Source organism: Tamandua tetradactyla, chromosome 16 (genome assembly GCF_023851605.1).
Source record: "Tamandua tetradactyla isolate mTamTet1 chromosome 16, mTamTet1.pri, whole genome shotgun sequence".
Lineage (NCBI taxonomy): Eukaryota > Metazoa > Chordata > Mammalia > Pilosa > Myrmecophagidae > Tamandua > Tamandua tetradactyla.
In genome coordinates, this window is record NC_135342.1 from 63,339,336 (window position 1) to 63,345,335 (window position 6,000).

Sequence of the window (6,000 nt, forward strand, 5' to 3'; positions counted from 1 at the left end):
ATTCTTATTTTTTAAATGGATTTTCATTCGATCTTATTTATTTTGATATCCAAGTCATCCTAGATTTGGCCAGTGAAAACCCTTCACACTGGGTACTATGTCCTTGAAGTTAGTGTCGTTTAACTTTTGATTTTGATATACCTTCAAACTTAAAGGACAGTTACAAAAATAATACAAACCCCATACAGAGAACTCCAACATACCGCAATCCACACACCCAGATTCACCAATTCCCGTACTCTGCCACATTTGCAGTATCACTCTATCTGTCCATCTGACTATCCATTTGTCAATCCATTTTCTTTTAAACAGTTGAGGGTAGATTGAAACATCATGATCCTTGAATACTTAATACTCCTGTGTACATTTCCTAAGAACCGGGACATTCACAAATGTAACCACCTTAACTGCAGCTATCAAGCTCAAGAAATTTAACATTAATATAAAGCTTATGGTCTACATTTCAATTTTTTTTAATGTCCATTTGAGCCTTTTTTCTCCCTTGCTAAACCCTAATCAGGATAATTTAGTTCATTTAATTGTCATTGTCGCTTTAGTTGCTCTTTTTTTTTGATTATGGAAACATATATACAACCTAAGCTTTCCCATTCCAACCACTCCCAAGCATACCATTGAATGGGATTAATCACATCCACAATATGGCAGTCTCGTCACCACCATCCATTACTAAAACTTTCCCATCTCCCCAAACAGAAATCCTATACCCAGTGTGCATCAACTCCCTATCTTCCTTTCCCCCTGCTCCTGGCAATCTGCACTCTCATATCTGTCCCTATGAGTTTGTATATTCTCCAACATTCTAGTTATGGGGCCCAAATTCAACATCCTAAATCTACAACAATCTCATTTGTTTTGATAGCAACCCAACCTCAGTAACATAATTTATGTTCCGGTACCCCTCTGTCCCCCCACCTTTATGTAGTTCCTGTCAAAAATCATATGTAGGGCAGTGCAACAGTGGTTCAGTGGCAGAATTCCCGCATGCCATGCCAGAGACCTGGGTTCGATACCCAGAGCCTGCCCATGCAAAAAAATTCACGCGTATATTATGAATCCAAAACCACTGATTTATCACTACATTTCATGCATTTGTCTTTTAGATGCTGTAGGAAGTAAACAGTGGAGGCACAAACCCAAAATACCGTAGTACTGGCATTTACACCTATCCATGTTATTACCCTCACTGGAGGTTCTTATTTCTTCATGCAGCTTTGATCTATTATCTAATGTCCTTAACTTTCACCTGCAGAGCTCCCTTTAGCATTTCTGTAGGGCTGGTCCAGTGGTGTCAAACTCCTTCAGTGTTTATCTGGGAACATCTTAATCTCTCTCATTTTTAAGACAGTTTGCCACATATGGAATTCTTGGTTGGCAGTTTTTTCCTTTCAGCAGTTTAATATGTCTTCCTACTGTTTTCTTACCTTCATCGTTTTTTGTTTGTTTTTTTTCCTTTTTTAAAAAAATTTTTATTAATTAAAAAAAAATTACAAGAAACACAAACATTCCCAACACATACACTCAATTCACAATATCATCACATAGTTGCATATTCATCATCATGATCATTTCCCAGAACATTAGCATCAATTCAGAAAAAGAAATAAAAAGACAACAGAAAAAAACAAAAACAGAAAAAAAAAATTTTACATACCATACCCCTTACCCCTCCTTTCATTGATCACTAGCATTTCAAACTAAGTTTATTTTAACATTTATTCCCCCTATTATTTTTATTCCATATGTTCTACTCCTCTGTTGACAAGGTAGATACAAGGAGCATCAGACATAAGGTTTTCACAATCACACAGTCACAGTGTGAAAGCTGTATCATTATACAATCATCCTCAAGAAACATGGCTACTGGAACACAGCTCTACATTTTCAGGCAGTTCCCTCCAGCCTCTCCATTACATCTTGGTTAACAAGGTGATATCTACTTAATGCGTAAGAATAACCTCCAGGATAACCTCTTGACTCTGTTTGGAATCTCTCAGCCATTGACATTTCTCATTTCACTCTTGCCCCTTTTGGTCGAGAAGGTTTTCTCAGTCCCTTGATGTTGGGTCTCAGCTCATTCTAGAGTTTTTCTAAATCCCTTGATGCTGAATCTCAGCTCATTCTGGGATTTCTGTCCCACGTTGCCAGGAAGATCCACACCCCTGGGAGTCATGTCCCACGTAGACAGGGGGAGGGTGGTGAGATTGCTTGTTGTATTGGCTGGAGGGAGAGGCCACATCTGAGCAACAAAAGAGGTTCTCTTGGGGGTGACTCTTAAGCCTAATTTTAAGTAGGCTTGACCTATCCTTTGTGGGGTTAAGTTTCATATGAACAAACTCCAAGACTGGGGACTCAGCCTATAGCTTTGGTTGTCCACACTGGTTGTGAGAATATCAAGAATTCAACTTGGAGAAGTTGAATTTCTCCCTGTTCTCACCATTCCCCGAAGGGGACTTTGCAAATACTTTTCCACTCACTGATCAAATCACTCTAGGATTCATTAGGGCATCACCTGGACAAACCAACAAAATCTCATGTCCTATACAAAGTTCCATGTACTTAAGGTGTTCAATCAACTATCTACATAAGTTATATTAGGAGATACACTAGTCAAAGTATAAATTTGTACCAAATAAACATTTTTTGCTTTAGTCTCACACATAAGTTGAAATTTTTAAATATTAATTACCATCTATTTTCAGCACACTGCAGTAATGACATTCTTTTGTTCTTCCTCATGCAAAAACATTTTTTTAATTTGTACATTTAGTCACGATCATTATACACTCTAGGCATTCCTAGATTATACCATCTCAATCTTTATCATCTATCTTTCTTTGTGATTTCATTTATGCCCCAGCCCTCCTCCCTCTATCATTCTCATATGCAGCTTCATTCAGTGTTTTAACATAATTGTATTACAGTTAGGTAATATTGTGCTGTCCATTTCTGAGTTTTTATATTCAGTCCTGTTGCACAATCTGTATCCCTTCAGCTCCAATTACCCAATATTTACCCTATTTTTATCTCCTGATGGTCTCTGTTACTAACGAAATATTCCAACTTTATTCACTAATGTCAGTTCATATCAGTGAGACCATACAGTATTTGTCCTTTTGTTTCTGGCTAATCACACTCAGCATAATGTCCTCAAGGTCCATGCATGTTGTTACATAACTTCATAACTTTATTCTGTCTTACAGCTGCATAATATTACATCTTATGTAAATGCCACAGTTTGTTTAGCCAGCCATCTGTTGATGGACATTTTGCCTGCTTCCATCTCTTGGTAATTGTAAATAATGCTGCTATAAACATTGGTGTATAAATGTCCATTTGTGACCTTGCCCTCATGTCCTTTGAGTAGAGACAGCACATAGATAGGTCCTGTTTTTTAATCCATTCTGCCAGTCTTTTGATTGGAGAGTTTAATCCATTAACATTCAATGTTATTACTGCATGGGTAGTACTTTCTTCTACTATTTTGCCTTCTGGATTTTATATGTCATATCTAATTTTCCTTCTTTTTACCTTTACTCATAGTCTTCCTTTCTACACTCTTCTCCACACCTCTCTCTTCTGTCTTCGTATCTGTCTCTAGTGTTCCCTTTAGTATTTCTTGCAGAGCTGGTCTCTTGGTCACAAATTCTCTCAGTGATTTTTTGTCTGAAAATGTTTTAATTTCTCCCTCATTTTTGAAGGACATTTTTGCTGGATATAGAATTCTTGGTTGGCAGTTTTTCTCTTTTAATAATTTAAATATTTCGTCCCACTGTCTTCTCGCCTCCATGGCTTCTGCTGAGAGATCTATGCATAGTCTTATTGGGCTTCGCTTGTATGTGATGGATTGCTTTTTTCTTGCTGCTTTCAAGATTCTCTCTTTCTCTCTGACCTCTGACATTCTGATTAGTAAATGTCTTGGAGTATGTCTATTTGGATCTATTCTCTTTGGGGTATGCTGTACTTCTTGGATCTATAATTTTAAGTCTTTCATAAGAGTTGGGAAATTTTCAGTGATAATTTCCTCCATTAGTTTTTCTCCTCCTTTTCCCTACTCTTCTCCTTCTGGGACACCCACAATACGTATATTCATGCGCTTCATATTGTCTTTCAATTCCCTGAGTCCCTGCTCATATTTTTCCATTTTTCCTCTACGTTTTCTTTTTCTTGCCGGATTTCAGATGTTCCATCCTCCAGTTCACTAATCCTATGTTCTGTCTCTCAAAATCTACCATTGTTGGTTTCCTTTTTTTTTTTTTCATCTCTTCTACCGTGCCTTTCATTCCCATAAGTTCTGTGATTTGTTTTTTCAGACTTTCGATTTCTTCTTTTTGTTCATTCCTTGCCTTCTTTATATCCTCCCTCAATTCATTGATTTGGTTTTTGATGAGGTTTTCCATGTCTGTTTGTATATTCTGAATTAATTGTTTCAGCTCCCATATGTCATTTGAATTGTTGGTTTGTTCCTTTGACTGGGCCATATCTTCAATTTTCCTAGTGTGATTTGTTATTTTTTGCTGGCGTCTAGGCATTTAATTACTTAATTAGTTTATTCTGGAGATCGTTTTCATTTCTTTTACCTAGAGTTTTCCTGCTGGATGAATTTGTTATCTATCTGTTCTTTGACATTCAGTTCAGCTTTATCTGGACCTCTAGCTTAAGTTTTGTTTAACAGAGGAGAATTTTTTCAGTTCTTGTTTTTTTGTTTCTTGCCCTGCTTGTGCGGTGCCTTTTTCCCCAACACTTAGGAGGGTCTACTTAGATATTATAGACCCCAGCCAGATTTTCCCAGACCAAACTGGCCTCCTATCAGTAGGAAAGAGTCACCTGCATCGGTTTTCCTTGAGGGTGAGACACAGCAGGTTGAAAGACTTTCCTGTGAAGTCTCTGGGCTGTTTTTCTTATCCTGCCCAGTATGTGGCGCTTGTCTGCCTGCAAGTCCCACCAGTGTAAGATGATGTGGTACCCTTAACTTTGGCAGACTCTCCCTTCTGGGGGCGTGCTGGAGACAGAGGAGAGGTTGTAGGCTGGTTTTAATGGTTTCAAATTACCAAGCCCTGGGGTCTGAATTCCTTGAGGGAGGGATTCCACCTGAGTTGGGCTTCTCCCCTCCCCTGGGGAAGGCACAGGCTCCAGACAAGCCCCCAAAAGAGCTCACTTCTGCCTATGCCTGGGGCAGTTGCAGCCTGAGAAATCCTGCCGCTATATCCTAAGGCAGTCAAGCCTTTGTAGAAACACAGCCACAAAACCTCTGTTTCCTTTTTTTTCCCCCCCTTTTTCTGTCAGCCTTGCCCCCTTGGCCCAGGGCAAAAATGAGCAACCTCCTCTTTGACCAGGTTCACCTAAGCTGGGGGCCTATTTTTAGTAGTCAGAATTTGTTAATTAATTCCACAATTGGCATTTGATTGTGCTCAGCCCCTGCTGCTGGTAAAGTTCCTTTCCTTTCCCCTCTGGGAAGCAGCCTGTGGGGGAGGGGCGCCGGCCACCACAGCTTTGGGAACTCACGGTTCTGTGGGGGCTCGCAGCTGGTCCAGCTGGTCCAGACTGGGGTACACTGTGTGTCTGGTCACTGATGTGGCCCCAGGAGCTATTCTGTACTGTTTCTGGTTATGTAGTAGTTCTGGAGGACGAACTAAAATGCACACATTGTTAAGCTGCCATCTTGACCCGGAAGTCACTGCCATCGTTTTGATGAGAAATCAGCACTTAACCTTATTGAGGCTCCCTGTGTATGCCAGACACTGCTTCTCTCTTGCAGCTTCAGAATTCTCTCTTTGGCATTTGCCAGTTTGATTATAATAAGGTGTGGTATGTGGGTCTATTAAGATTTATTTGTCCTCTTTCTGGACAAATTTATTGCTGAACATCTTGGATGTGTATGTTCATGTATTTCATTAAATTAGTTATTATTTCTTCATTCTCTCTCCCTTTTCTTTCTTTTCCTTCTGGGACTCCCACAATGTGTATGCTTGATGGTGTCTC